Source organism: Sciurus vulgaris, assembly GCF_902686455.1.
Source record: "Sciurus vulgaris genome assembly, chromosome: 14".
Classification (NCBI taxonomy): domain Eukaryota; kingdom Metazoa; phylum Chordata; class Mammalia; order Rodentia; family Sciuridae; genus Sciurus; species Sciurus vulgaris.
Genome location: NC_136475.1, coordinates 23,765,306 through 23,782,079, shown reverse-complemented (window position 1 = coordinate 23,782,079; position 16,774 = coordinate 23,765,306).

Here is a 16,774-nt window from a genome sequence, read left to right as displayed (position 1 = left end):
ACTGAGTAGTCTTTAATTCAAGAAAAAGCAAAATCATAATTGTGTGATTATATTTACATTATATTTACATTACATTGTTTTATACAGAATTCCAGCTCCAAATGGACAAAATAAGAGGGACTTTTGTTTGTTTTGATTTTGCAATCTCATTAGTATGTTTCAATCCTAAATGCACCCAAGTGTGAGGCCTTCTTCCTCAATCCTGTCCTACCAGCAGTTGTCACTAAAATCACCTACCATACCTACCATGCTTAACTGCTTCATCAAGAACTTCTACTGCCCAAACACCTCAATCCAGCCAGGTGGTCCCAAACAGGTAAAAATGATCAGACTGGAAGTGAGCACCTGACATTAGTAACCAATCTCTGTGCTCAAAGTCCATCTCTGACCATCATGAAAAGTTGTATTGAAACAATCATTTTCTTTTAGAAATGTAAACTAAGAATTTTCAAGAGAGCTGTGTGCAAACCCAAGTGGGGGTGTAGAAACAATAGAGAAGCCTGCTAAGGGTGGAAGAGAAAGAATTATGCAGACTGACAACCATTGGAATATCTGTTGATGCTGGAGTCCTTGAAATCCAAACAACCATTCAGTGACAATGTCCCACAGGTAAGTTCTTTTGTAATTCAAGTTCTTCTCTTTTTCAAAGTGTGACTTTGCTGTCAACCTTCCTTTCTTGGGCTTGCTAATATCCGTATTTCTTTATTTTTTGTATAGAAAACAAACAACAACAACCATAAAATGCAGAACCAAAACATGGGGAAAAAAACAACAGGATTAGAATGAAAGGTTATTCTCTAATTGCTTATTCATTTTTATTGGAGGCATGAATTGGGAACAAACATGGCCAGCTACAAAATGCTTTATTTTTAAATGCTGCTTGCCAACACAATGCCAAAATTCCTTATGGATATGATGGTTTGCTGTAATTTTTTACAAAGTCACAGTTATGAATGATTTGAGCTGCTTTTGTAAATAAGTTAACAATGTTATTTTGAAAAGTTCAAAATAGAATTAAAGAGAATCCCAAGATGGAGTCAAAACTTAAAATATTTTAGTGCATCATGTGAACCTGAGACAAATTATAGTGGTCACTGCCTGTTATCTGAGATCACTACTTACATTTTTTGGTTCCGTTTTTTTATATAGACATAAAAGCTAAGGAAAGAAGAAATGTATTTATTTTCTTTGTAACCCATTCTCCTGGATGCTGCTTCACCCTCTATTTTATCAGTTTCTTCAATTTCTCACCCTCTGAATTCACTAATACAGTTCCTGTATCATCCATCAAGCAAAGGGGACAGAAAAACACCAGGTCCCCAAATATCTCCTTTCTGTTCCCCCAAAACTAGCCAAGTTAAGGGACAATGAAAGCAAGCATGGGACAGAAGGTCCTGATACATGTTATCTTGAAGGTCACTGGCTTTGTCTTATGCACACTGGGAACTAGGGCAAGTTATCTGTTGAAAACTGCTTTCTTGAAGGTACACCAGATTAGCTCCTTGAGATGCTGGTCAGGCAAGCAAACTAAGCAAGCTAATGCTGACGATGTCACTGCTTCTGCAGCCTACCATGGAAAACTCTGAGTGGGAATGGGTACAGAACTGAGGGCATGCTGGAAGGAACACATGTCACTTGTCCAGGCAGCAGTCACTGGACCAAACACCATAAGAGAGAAAAGGCACTACTTGCCAAAGCACTGTGAGGGACAGAGGCGCTCTCAACTTGTCACCACTGAACTCTTCTTGGAGCAGTCCCTGATCTCATGTAAGTGTTCCCCAATAAACCATGTCTCCCATGCTATTTTCAAGTACTGCCTTTGGCCTGTCTATAGCCTACACCACTGCCCTGACACAAATGAGCTGTGGATGAGACACTTCCTTGCCAGCCTCCAACTTTAGATTGTCATGACCTTTGTTTTCTCAGCTCTGACACCAGAGCTGCTAAGTACATTGGAGAGGTTCCCATCCGCACCACCATGACTCTGTAGTCATCAGCTGAGTTTTCAATGTCAGATGACAAAGTGTCAGTGGTCAGGTCATTTTTTTCATTCTGCCAAATACAGACTCCAAATTTCTACCGCTTTCTACAAGTCCCCTTCCAGCTCAGATTGTCCCTTCATTAAAAAGTTCTTTATAGCATACTTCCCTAATGGAAGATATAATATCCCTCATTAAGAGTTTGGAGCAAAAATGTTCATCATATCTTAACTTTGATCATGGTGGAATATATCTAACTTTAAATCCAACCAACAAATCACAAAATAACTACATTCTTACAGGTTAAGTTAAAGGCAGAGGAGTCTACATGACAAAGTTCTAACCCCAAATTTGTAAGCAGAGGTCTCTAGATGGAACTTCCGGAAAACATCTTTAAAAAGGACAATTTCTTGTTCCCCTTCTATTTGATAGGCAGGGGAACTGCAGGAGCCATCATGGGACTCAGAGGTCCAAAGCCACACTGGGTATGGTGGATGGGAAAAATTCAAGGAGCCTAAGTTCCCAAGATATTGCACAACCATGGGACCTGGCCTGGGCAGTCTGCTTCTGACCATCAGTCTTGTCCCTTTTAATAACCAGTAATTCTCAAGTGTGGTTTTCTATACAAGCAACATCAGTATCATTGAAAACTTGCTAGAAATCCAAGTTTTGGGGTCCCACTCCAGATTTACTGGATAACACTCAGTATGGGTCCAGAAATATGAAAGTTTACAAACTCTTCAGCTGATTTGGATGCTCCTTTAATTCTTAAGAATCCCTGATTGAAATCATTGTCTTTCTAAAAGCTAATACAAATTTTAAAAATATAGGTGCTAAGAAAGTAGGCTCATCTTTTAAAAATGTAATATTCACATTCTTACTATATTAACAGCTAATATAAAAATAAGAGTTTGTATAACGAAATGCTTATAATAATGTAATGTGATATAGAAGAAAGCGGTTATGCATCCTTCATAGACTATACATATACACATACACATGAGCATGCACACACATTCACACTCATTTCAAAGGAAATATTCCAAATAACAACTATATTTATCTCTGGATTATGGCCTTTGACCAATGCTTACTTTTTAACTTTTTTTCTCCCAAGTCATCTACAATGAAGGTGCATTGCTTTTAAAACCAGAAAAAAACATTCACGAAATATTGTGCATTAGGCATACAGATAAAAAGAAATAGACCCAAGTGTTTCATTACTAAAAAATGGGCATACTTCAAATTCCATAATGGAATAAAAAAGATTTGCATTGCTTTTAGCGATCACTCTACAATATCCAATGTATTCCCTGAAGTCTTCACCATAATTAAAATAATGAACTTATCCACTCTCCCAAACTTCTTGGTGCCCCTTTGTATTATTTTTTTTATAATATGTAAGTTCATAAAATTTACTTTTGAGTAATGACCACATTTAACAACCAGCTCCCCAAATCCCTAAAAGTTTAACAATTAATTCTGATGGGCTAATATGAGTCAGTTAGAACATACCACTAGTTCTACTAACTCTTCTCCTGTCTCCCTTTGAAGTAACTGCAGTCTTTGACATTTCCTCTTCTTACCCATTTTCAAAACTTTCATTAATTTTAAGCATCTCAATTCAGGGGTCGAGCTCAGACCTGGACCTAGTGAGTCCTCTACTGTAGGTTATAGCTTTAAAACGAAGCCAAACAGTAAATGTTAAAGGAAAAGAAAGCCTGAGGCAATTTAGTAGGACTGAGAAATTAGAAGGTTTCTGGGTTAGGCAGCTACACCATAGAAAGGGACCCTTTCTAACTAAGTCACCCTTGGGAGCTGAGTCTGTGAATGTCAGTAAGAGGACAGAAGTGAAGCCGGTTACCAATTCTGGTGTAGGACATATTTTTGAACACTGTGCTTTCTGCAAGGACCACTTAGCAATAGCACTAATTGAATCTAACTGCACTGATCATTTCAGGTGTCAACCCCCATCTGGCCTATATCTACCCAGGAATAATGGCTGTGGGTGTCATAGAGGCAATTTGAAAAGACATTTACCTCAACTGCTTTAAGTGAAATCTTGAGGAAGAAAAAAAAAAAAAAAAAAAAAAAAAAAAATCCTGAGCAGCCCCAAAATACCTTATTCAGGGTCAATAACTTCCCCCTGGCTGTAATGGAATTTAGCCATCATCAATGTGTTTTTGCTTTTACGAATACCAGAAAGATGACCTGATTTTAAAGCTTGTCCTTGACTCTTCTTCAAACAGCAGAATCCAGATCACTCACTCTGTCACCATAATTTTAACTTAAAACACTTCTATGCTATGCCTGAAACTATTACAAATTTCTTTATTTTGCTGTGAAAATAAAATCCTAAAATTTTTAACAACTCCTAGTAGTATTTAGGTTAGCCTAGCCAAATACATGCTTAGGAATGCTTGAAATGTCCTAGATGCAAATAGCTCTTTTGGTGACTGGTTATTTTCACAGAATATTCTGGCTGGAGCTGAAAATGACTTTTAGTTGTTTAAGAATGTAATCACAGCATTTAAAACATATTAGAGATTTAAATAACGTTTTGGAGCAATTTGAATATAAAATTATAGATAGGAAAGAAGTCAGTTAAATTGAAAAACCTGTATTAGAAAACTAACATGACTCATTTCAATTTAATACCCAGCATATGAAAATTTTCATTTCAACAGGATTTTTTCCTGTCTTTCAGACTGCTGGAAAAAATGATTGGTGTATTTCACATGAATGTAAAGGAACTCTTTTGGCTTTGGTATAGTACTAATAATCTAGGGGACAGTGTTAGGGAAACTGGGCCTGGGAGTTGTCATCTCATTGGCAAGCATCACATGGAAAACAGGGGTACATTTATTCTGCTGTTGAACTACTTTTCTAAGACTTTTTTCATGGCTTCTAAGTGCATTAACAGCATGCTTCTTTACCTACTACTCCACATTTCCACATCCTCTCTGTTCTTCCAGTCGTTGCTATTTGAAGTTTTTCTCTTTGTACATGCATGCAAATGCATAGGTCCCCTGGCGATGTGGCCAGTTGAGCAAAGTAGAGGCTAGTATTATACTGCTGCCATCTTTGTCCTACCAGAATCGGGACAGAAACACAGCTTGCCTCAATTTCTGCCTTTACACAGGACTGATTCATCTAACTAGGACATTAACTAGGATACTTCTTATAGTGAAATGGGATGTTGTCAACAATTTCAGTTGGAAAAGAAGTGAATACTAGGGGCCTTTGAGTCATTGAGGAATGTTGAAGAATGAATGAACTACCCTTTTTATGAGTTATTATTATTATTATTTGATTCATTGTACACAAACAGGGTACCACTTTCATTTCTCTGGTTGTACACAAAGTAGAGTCACATCATTTATGTAATCATACATGTAAGTAGGGTAATAATGTTTATCTCACTCCATTATCTTTCCTTTCCCCTGCCCCACCACTCATTTCCCTCTACATAATCCATCCTTCCTCCATTCTTTCCTTACCCCTCCCCACCTTGTTATGTAGCATCATCCTCTTATCAGAGAGAACATTCAACAATATGAAGACAGAATCTACAGAGTGGAAGAAAATCTTTACCGTACACATTTCAGATAGAGCACTAATCTCCAGAATTTATAAAGAACTCAAAAAACTCTACACCAAGAATACAAATAATCCAGTCAATAAATGGGCTAAGGAACTGAGCAGACACTTCACAGAAGATTTACAAGCAATCAATAGATATATGAAAAAATGTTCAACATTTCTAGTAATAAGAGAAATGCAAATCAAAAGTACCTTAAGATTTCAATGAGTTCTTAAAGACACTGAATCTCTAGACTTGTGAAGGAGATAGTATAATAAAGCATGGCATTAGAAGTACTTAGCCAGTTCAAATCCTAGTTCATCACTTGCCATCTTTGTGATCTTGGGAAAATTTCCTAATTGCTCTGTCTCATTTTTCTTGCTATAAATGAGAATAATGTTCCTTATGACAACGCAGGGGTGTTTTAAGGGTTAAAGAGATGCTGTATGTATAGCATTTAGTATGGTGCCTGACACAGAACAAGAACTCAGTAAATGGTAATGTCCTTAGCTATGGTCTGTACTTGACCAGAATCAAATTTTATGTTAGAATAGTGGCACAATGACAATAAAGATGAGAGGAGCCTCTTTTGACTTCTTGCTCTAAACATCCATTAATGAAGACAAGCCCATTCTAATTTTCCATGATCATTCAGCAAGCCCTGCCATGGACTCACTTCATGAACATCGTCTTTCAAATATTTAGGTGAATTACAAAGAACTGGGCCTCAGCCTCTGGTGGGGGCCGACTGATTGAGCGGGTTAGTCTTTATGCAGCAAAATTGCCCAAATTTCAAGGATATTTCCTTGATGCTAGGCAATCTTGGAAGAACACAGTAGCAAGGAGATGTTTAGGTTATTCACTGGAGCATATATCCCATAGTTCTCTTTGTGAATACATGAATAATGTTGAAATTCACTTTTCTGGGGAACCCAAGGGTGCTGGGGTCTATTGTAATATTTCAAGTATTTTGAAGACCATTATTAAAAATTATATAAACTTCAATTAAATAAAATATTTAAAAATTTAATAAGTGCTAAAACTCAGCATTTTCTAATTATTTTGTACATTTTACTATTTACATATTCAAGCTAATTTGTGTCTGTTGTGTTTGTAAGGGAGAAGTACTCTACAGTCTGCTGTCATTACACCTCTCTTTGCAGCTAAGCATTCAAGGATGTCATCTTGGTAAGTTAAAATTAGCTGTGCTGAAAATAATCACACCAAGGAAATGGGTGCACACTATGCCATGGAGCAACCAGGGAAGTGACCTCCTCTATTCTGCCATCTTTGGGAAACTGGTGAATACTATGAAGCAAGCTGTGGTTTATTGTTTTTTGGTTGTCTAGACTGTAGAGAGTGGTGGGGGAGATACAGATTAAACTGCTAAGTAGCCTTGGTGTGAATAGCAAAAAAAAAAAAGAAAGAAATATTCTTCCAATGTTCAAAAATAATTCTCTAATAGAGCAAAGAATTCACTTGAATCATTGATAAAATGTTAAGTTTCTACATACATCTTTGTTGTCCACTTTCTCATTAACATAAAGGAACATATTAACTGACATTCATGTCAAGACTATGCCCTTGCTATAAGTTGTAGCTATGGATTAGCTATGAATGCAAGAGCTTAATAAAAATCAACAAAGTAGTCTCTGAGATTCAGTTTGCCAGATAGAATTCAGCGGAAAGAATATTGCAATATTAGTATTATTTTCAAATTGTGTTAAGCATCTTTTATATCAATAAAATTGTACAATAAATGTATGTGTGCATATTAGAAAATTTCTTAATTGCTATCTCATTTTTCTTGCTAGGAAAATAATAATACATAAATAATAATATATACATACATACATACATACATTTATGCGTGTGTATATATATGTGTATACACCAAATTTTTTTTCATGGTGGAATGGAGCTAGTTGTTACCCATTTATTAACTAGAACACTACTTGCCAGAACCTGTGGATTTAGTCTTGTCTGCTCTCATAATTACCACTGAGGGCTCTGTTGAAGCTAGGAGGTTCTAGACTTGGCCTTGGCTCTTGTGGTATTGTTGTTCCAGTCAGGTGACATAGGAGTACAGAGTAAAGCTGCAGCGGTGAAAACTGACAGGTAAGAGTGAATAGTTACTTATATTGGAGGCTCATCCTTGAAAAGGAACAGAGTAAGGCAGGATGGGAAACAGCCAGAGAAGGAATGAGGTAAAGGATGGGGTGGTTCCTGAATTCTCTCATTAAAGGAGGCCCATTTTATGTGAGGCCCCCAGACTCTTCTTAGGGTATACTCCTAAAGACCTATTCCTCTAGAGGTATAAGATTCTGTGAGGTTGGAAGTATCAATGACACCACAAGCTAAATTTGGTTTGGGCAAGTTTCCAATTCGAAAAAATTAGGGAAAAGATATAGTCATTTCAGGGAGTATATTTAGTGATTATTTAAAACATTGCAGGGGCCCAGGGCGTGTAGCTCAATGGTAGAACATTTGCCTAGCACATATGAGGCAAAGATTCAATCTCTAGCACTGCAAAACAACAGCAATCACAAAACCACATGAATCCAGCTCCTGAACACCAAGAGTTGCTGTGCTGGGTAGCTGAATGTGGAGATCTTGAGAAGGCGGTGTGCCTAAGAATGCCTGGGAGTTGTATGTTGCCCCCTGTGCTTTGCCCTGCCATTTTCCTCTGGCTGTTTGTCTAACCCTTTGTAATATCCTTTGTAATAAACAAGTCAGTGTAAATGAAGTATTTCCCTGAGTTCTGCCAGCTATTCTAGCAAATTATTGAACCCAAAGAAAGAAGTATGAGAACTCTATAGCTTTTTGGTCAGAAATGCAGGTGACAACCTGGGGCTTAGGATTGGTGTCTGAAGTAGGGAGCTGTCTTATGGAACAGAGCCCTTAAACTTTGGGATCTGATGCTCTCTCCAGGTAGTGTCAGAATTAAATTGAATTAGGGGACACCAAACTAGTGTCCATTGGTGACTTCCTTGGTGTGTGGGGACAATCTCCCCTTACATCTGGCTGTAGAAATAGGTGTTGGGTCTGAGAATAGAGAGGAAAAAGTTTGTTTTTCCCTTCAGACATGACATATAATATTTAGTTTTTTTCTGATTTTAAAAGTAATCCATATTGACTGTAGGAAATTTAGAAGTCACAAAAATTAAAAATAAAATTTTCTCAAATGCCATAATTCAGAGACAAATGTTTGTATTATAATATTTATTTTTGGATATGGTATTGAATGTATGCATGATAAATATATATGCTCATATGTATATTTAGACTCACATAATATATATGCATACATATATAGGCATAGTATTTCATAATGTGTGACTTACTGTTTTTTATCACATTGTTATGAACATTTTTATTAGTGAAACTGTTTTTATATTGTGATTATTCTTGTATTTCCTTTAAAATTTTTTAAAAATGTCATTTGCATTTTAAATTTGAATATATTTTGTTCTTTATTTTTTTATCAAAAACTTTTGATAGTTAACTGTATTGACATTTTTATTTGTAACTTATTTCCTTCCTCTTTTGCCTATATGATCTTTCTACAAACTTAAGGGCAAAAACAAGCCACAAAAATTTCCTTTTATACACACATGTGCATATGGGCATGCACACACACACTTACTCTTAAATCCATTTCAGGTTGAATTTTCTGCATAGAGGGAATATCTGACTTGGTTTTTTTCCCCTGAAATTCTAAAATTTCTTAGCTTGCTCATCAGGAAAATATATTTTTTTGGTAAGAATTGCATGTGGTTATAGGGAATATACTTGAAGTTCTCTGACTTTTAAGGAGGCGTCATAAACTCTAACCATAACCCTAAACAAGAGTTCTGGGCCACTTCTCAGAGCTTTTCATTTATAGGTATGGGATGGGCGTCAGAGAATTTGGATTTTTCATAAGTTGCTGGATGATGCTGTTGGTCTGAGAGCTGCATGCAGAATTACTGGCTTAAACAAATAGAAGTGATGAATACCAATGAATGAGACGGATGGTCTAGAGGTGGACTTCCCAGACCCGGTACTGTGGTTGTGTAATACTTTAAGAGCCTAAACTCCTTTCTGCTCCATAATCCTTAAACCTCTTGGTCTCTTAGTCTCATGATTGCTCCTCAGCCCCAAGTTCCCTGCAGGAAAAAAACAAAAAGAAGAAGAAAGCTTCATCAATATTTTCCTTCCTTGAATTCTGCCTGGGAATTTCTGCTTGCAGTTTTTGCCTAGAACTGTGATACATGGCCAACTTTACCTGTAACAGTGACTTGAAAATATGGACTTTTTTTTTTTTTTTTTTTTGAGCTAGGTACATGGCTACCCTGAACAAAACTGGATGTGGCAGACATGTGTTCTTTGTGATTGTGATGGCAATGATTCTAATGTCTCATCATTAAGATGTTAATTGACTTCTTATATTGATGAAGATTCTGTCCTAGACCAAAGTCTACTCAGACTCTCCTGAAGTCTTTTTCAACTGTCTTGATGTTTTTAAAATTTCAGTGTATATCTTTGCATTGTCTAATTTTAGCAAAAATCCTCCTAAGTCAATTTAACCAGAAGTTCCCATCCTCTATATCTGATCACCCTCCATATCTAATTGAGTTCCTCATCCTCTACCCCCATCCCTGTGATGCCAGATCACCCTGGCCTGCCTTCAGCAGGAATCCTGTTATGTTGGTTATGCTGGTGTAACCAGAATTCCCCCAATCATTGATACTTCCTCTTAGAAATTTTCTATCCACTGCCCCACACTTTGTTCCTGTGTATAAATTCCCTTTTGCCCACGCTGTTTGTGGAATTGAATTGATACGTGTTTAATACTGAGATCTGTTTCACAGTATCACAAAAGCCTTAAGTAAAAACTGTTTTTACTGCCTTACCTATTGTCCAGTTCTGATTTTTCTGTGAAGATATCGAGGAGATGTCTTACTTTCCTTCCTCACTAATAAGAGGATATCGGGAATAAGATATGTAAATGTGATGTGTTTTTCTTATTTGTGTATTGATGTACCTGGACTCATTACACCAGCACATGTCCTAATACTAAATCATCGTTGTATTTATGCCTGATGCAGAAATACTTGATCGAATTTGATTGCATATTTTTATTTAGATTTTTACATCAGTTTTCACTAATTAAATTGACATGTGATTGACTTCTGAGTTATTCAACACATTTTTATGTCAGTGTTACTCTAACTTAAAAAAATCCTTTCTGAGTGTGCAGTGTGTCCTTGCAAATATACTAAACTGAGGCTTATATATATTATCCTATTTAAATTTAGTAGCAATTTTATGAAGCATATGCTTTATGCTCTTTTAATACATGAGAAAACTGGGTTTGAGAGAAGTTATCTAAGCTCACCTATCCAGGAAATTCTAAGACCCTTATTTCCTAGGCTAATTCTGAATTTATTTAATACACTAGAAAGCTTTTCATCTTTTGTTGTGTTGTAGAAGAGTTTATATTGTGTGGGAATTATTGACTTCTCAGTAGATTGAAATAATATACCCATAATATAAATCCAGGCATCCATTATCTGATTCTGTAGTCTTTTGGGGAAGTTATTCTGTGATAACTTGAAATTTTCTGTATAGATTTTCAATTTCTTCCTTGTCACTGAGATCATCAAATTTATTAGCACAGAATTGAACATGTAATGCACACATGAAAGTTGCCTTTATGTTTGTCACACTCTCTTTTTATTAGATTTTTAAAGGATTATACTTGCATTATCTTCTTATGTTCTCATCTGTTCTTTGTCAGGCCCTGGTTCTGCCTCATGAACAAGATGGAGGAGTCCTACTGAGGCAGACAAGAACCCAAATCCATAACCCCACCCAGGCCCAGAGACTACACAGGGAACCCAGGTCTCCCAGCTCCTAGGCCCTGTCCCTTGAGCCTGTCTGGGGTGGCCAAGCTCATTCAAAAATGTTATCACCCATCTGGTTAGCTCCCATCTGGTCTTAGAACTGCCCATCCCAGAAACCTCCTTATTTCAAGCCCCATGGTGGAGTTTAATTAACTGTCAGAATCAGGGCTACGATTTTTAATCAGTGTCACCCAGAAATATTTCCACAAATTAAAGGAATATCTTCAACCTGAGGTGAGGGGCTTTTTGTGATTCCCCCGTGGCTAATGTTCTGTCACCTTGTGCTAGTGTTCGCTCAAAAAACTAGACATGGCTTTATCAGTTTTCTCTATTTTCACTGCATTTGAAACATAACCATCATTACTTTCTCCTTCCTGCTTTCCTTAAAATAGTAATTATCATTGTTTCTTTTCCGATATCTTAAAATAAATTAGTCTATTTCCTTTCTGTATTTTGTTATTTAAAAAATTATAGGAGACTTGGAGTTCATCAAAGAGGAAGTTCCATCCTTTCTTTCCCCACAGAACACTTCTTTTTCAACCCCATAAGAAACATGATACCTTCTTGAGAATTCCAGAATCCAGTTAAAAAGTTTTAATACCCCAGGACAGCTGAAGTCAAGATCAGCCTTCCTGAAATGAGTAAGAAGAGCCCTTTTCCTTGACCTCCATCAGTTCCTCTCCCAAGTCAACACAGCTCAGCACCAAGAGAGGTCTGGACACCTCCCTGCAGTGATGGCTGGATTGGGATGAATGTCCAAGCTCCTCCCTCTTCTTCTGGCGTACTCCCTACATTTTCAGTGCTGTCCCCAGTGACTACTTTTGTCTCTGCTCACAAAGAGAACTGGGAGAACTGGTATAGTTTGGACACCTCAGGCAGCCAGAGGTTAGGGTACCTTCCTGCCGCTGGCTTAGCATTCCGTGGCTTAGAAAAGGCAGAGATTTGAGGCCTTTGTTTTGGGAGAACTGGAGAAATGGAGCTTGTATCCATCATTACTGTTTGTTTGTGTACTCCGTGAGGGATTATTTCTGCCCTATCTTACACGGTGCTTTGAAAAAAGTCGCGTAATTACACACCAGAGGAAACAAAAGATTGTGAGCTCCTGAAAGAAAGAAAGAAAATGAGCCTCTAGGGAAGCTAGAAACAAAGGTCTAGAATTTCTAGCCAGACTTAGAGTTGAAGGCCTTTCTCAATCAGCCTATGAAAGACAGGGAGAGATAGCTGTTTCCTCAGATGAACCAACACAAAGCCATAGGAACCTGAAAAAAAATCAGAGAAACATGACACAATTAAAAGAACAAAATAAATCCCCAGGAACTGACCCTAAAGAAATAGAGATCCATGAATTTCCTGACAAAGAATTCTAAGTAATTTTAAAGAAGCTTAGTGGTTTCAAGGGAACACAGATAGTTAAATCATCTCCTCCTCCTCCTCCTCCTCCTTCTCCTCCTCCTCCTCCTCCTCCTCCACTAAGGATTGAACCCAGAGCTTTGCACATGATAAGCATGGCCTCCACCAGTAAGCTACACACCCAGTCCCACAAAATAAGAACATTGACAAAGATATGATGAAGAAAGCCTGAAGGAATTGTGGGACTCCATTAAGTCAACCAATATACACATTATACAAAAGAGGAAGGGAGAAGGAAGAAAACTCTTATTTTAAAAAGTAGTGGTTGAGAAGTTACAAATCCTGAAAACGTATATCTAGCTTCATGAAGTTCGAAGAATCCCAAATAGTATGATCCTAAAGAAGATCACATTATTAATCAATTTGTTAAAAGTCAAAGATAATTTTGAAAGCAGTGAGAGAAAAACAAGTGGTTACAAGGGAGCTTCAAAGGACTATCAGTAGGTTTCTCATCAGAAATTTTCAAGGTCATAAAAGAATGGGCTTGTATATGCAAAGTACTAAAAGAAAATACTACCAACCAAGAGTATTATACCTGGCAAAGCTATTCTCTAAAAATGAAGGCAGAATCAAGACTTTCTTAGAAAAACAAAAGCCAAGGAAGTTCATCACCAGTAAACCTTCCTTAAAAGAAATAGTAAGGGGAACTATTCATGTTGAAAAGTATTCCTACCTGAACGCATACAAAAGTATAAAACTGACTGGTCAAGGTAAATAGATAGACAAATACAGAACATTGTAATATTGTGTGGGGTGTGTATTTTAGTTCTTGAATTAAACAACAACAAAAACCTCAAAGGGACACAATGAAACTTTCATTGATGATGGATATTGATCATGGTGATTTTGCATAAGCAAAACTCATTAAAATTGTGTACATTAAATATGGCTAGTTTTTATATATCAACTATATCTTCATGCAATTGTTTTTTAAAAAGACCACTAAAATGTAAAATTATAATAATGAAAAGTATGGTAAGAAAGAGGTGGATATTATTACAACACTGATCAAGAGTGAAAACATAACTTCGACATGGCAGCCAACTGGACCTTTACATCTTCGTTGTCCATCTTGTTTCTTGGTGCAATACTTTATAAATATTTGGGGGTTATGGGCCCTATAGGGTTTTCAGCTTGTCCAGGATTTATAGCCACAACACTGACTTTTGTCTTAAAGGAAAAGATTTATCTCATTTATAAGGACTCATTTATCTTCTAAGTGAGCCACAGAAAAAATAGTTTCCTTGTAAATATTTCCGAGAGTGATCTTTGTTCTAAAAGTGAAAACATAAGCAAATAAACAAATATTTCATAATCGACCAGGAAAAAAAAAATCTATTTAGCCTCATTAAAAAGCATTTTATGACTTCTGAAATCTAATGAACTTCCTTTGTGCAGTTACAAATTTAATATTCTGCCTTACATTCTTGACCAAATCTCTTGCAAAGGTGACACATTTATCCCTGAGTTGGATAAAATGACTTCCATTGTGGAAGACAGCCTTTATATAGGAAGCCGACAACCCTCAATGTCAGTGTAGTCCAGTGGAGAACATAATAAGCCTTAGTACTGTGTGTACAGCTTCCATCTTCACCCTTGAAGCAAAAATAAACATGTAACTAATCATTGCAGGCACTCCATCTGCACCTTAGGTACCAAGATGGTTTGTTCAGTTGAACTTTTCTTTGGCAAATAAACTTTTTATGATTTCAAATGTCCTGGCAGCCTTTAGAATTTTCAAAAGGTGGGAATTCTTCATGGATGTCGTCAGTGTGAATGTACTGGATAAAAACCAGGATCTTGGCTGCACAAGGAGATGTCAGGATGAAATTGCATCCTGGATATGAAGAGAATAGTTGTTGATTCATACATTTCTTTCTTGAAAACATGAGAAGGCCAACAATTCTGGAGAAGATAAAATAATTCACAAGAGATAGTGCCTTACCTTTTCCTCTTTGCCAAGACACACTCCATCTCATCATTTCAAAGCACCTGGCTCTACCATGATCCCCATAGCAGTGAGGATTTGCTTTTGTTTGGATTTGAGATAAGCAAATTGGAGAATGCTGCCAAATAAGGCTTGTGTGTTAGAAATATTCCAACAATGGTAAAGTTCTGGTCTTTGCACAATGATTTCCCCCCTTTTTAGGTAAAGATCTGCACTGATGTGTTGTTAGTAGAGACAGTTGTAAGGCATTGTTGTCAAAATTTATAATGCTCAAGCTTTTATAATGGATATGTGATATGTTTCCTTAGGTGCTCTTTGTTTGGTCCTGAGACCAGCTTGAGGCCAGAATCAGCAATTTGTCCTACTCAAAATAATGCAGCTCTAATTTTAAAACCATTAGCAAAGGATGACTGTTTTTCTGGATCATTTTCTTCTCTCTTTTTACTGTTTTCCCTGACAATTAGGCAATTTATCTCAAATTGTGTTTTCCACTTAGTAAAACAAAGCAAAAATATTCCACCTGCAAAACCACAGTCTGATAGAAGCATAGAGCAGAGCATTGTGACGAGAAGCAGGCATGTAAAAGACGCCAGAACCCATTTTCTATGCAACAACACCATCTTAAGCGTGAAAAAGAGAAATGTGCCCAGCCAAAATAAGAAAATAAGCCAAAAGAGAGAGGAGGGGAGCAGGGGAGGAGGAGGAAGAAAAAGGAGAAGGAGAAGAGGGAGGGGAAGGAGGAGGAGGCCAGGGGCTACAAGAAAAATAAGCCAAATGATTTAACATTCTAGCAATGAACAATGAGATTCCATTCCTGGTTGCATCGAAAATAATTAAGTGATCAGGAATAAATGTAACAAAAGAAATGCAAGTCTTATTCACATAAAAGTACAGAATGATCTATCAAAATGTATAAATGCATTCTACTATCATGTACAACTAATTAGAACAAATGAAATTTAAAAATTAAAGAAAAAACACTGTTAGTAGAAATTAAGACAAATGAGGAGACAGGAATATGCTTAGACTGAAAGATTGATATTGTTAAGATCACAATTCTCTAGATTCAGTAGAATCTCTATCAAAATTCCAGTAGGTTAAGTGCTTTTTGTTTGTTTTTAAAAACTGAAAATTTGCTTCTAAAAGTACATGAAAACACAAAAGACCCTAGATAAGCCAGAACAACTTTGGAAAATAAGAACAAATTTCCAATATTTGAAACACTCAATTACAAAACTTACTTAAAATCTACAGTAATATACAGAATAGAATATTTGGGTGTGGATAAACAAATAGATCAACAAAACAGAATTGAGAAAAATAAATCCTTGAATTTATGGTCAACTGATTTTTCAGCAAATGTACCAGGACAGTTCAATGGGGGAAGGGAGAGGCTTTTCAACAAATGATTCCAAGGTAATTTACATATCCATCTGTAAAAATGAGCTTATATGATTATATCACACCATACATCTAAATTAACTCAAGACAGTTGATATATCTAAAATATAAAACATCTAGAAGAAAACATTAAAGAAAATCCTGTGTCTCTGGGTTCAAGAACTCTTAGATGTGATTCCAGAAAAAAAAAAAAAAAAAAGACAAAAGGTATACTTAAATTCCTCTATGAATTTTTGGGACTGTATAACATAACATGAGTGGCTCAAAACAACACATATTTATTGTAATTTCTGTGAGTCTGAAGTGGGGCATAGCTTGATTAGATCAGCAGGGTCTGGATCTTATCTGAGGCTCAACTAGGAAAGGATCCGTTCCATTTGCAGGATGGTTGGCAAGATTTGGTACTTAGTGTTTGTAGGACTCATGGCATCTTGATTCCTTCCTAAAAGTTAGGAAAGGAAGGGAGAGAGTCCAGTAGAAAAGAAAGAGACTGTGAAATGGTCCTAATTGTCATGTACTTACATGCCTGGAACCACCTCTGCTGCATCCCCTGGGTCAGAGCAAG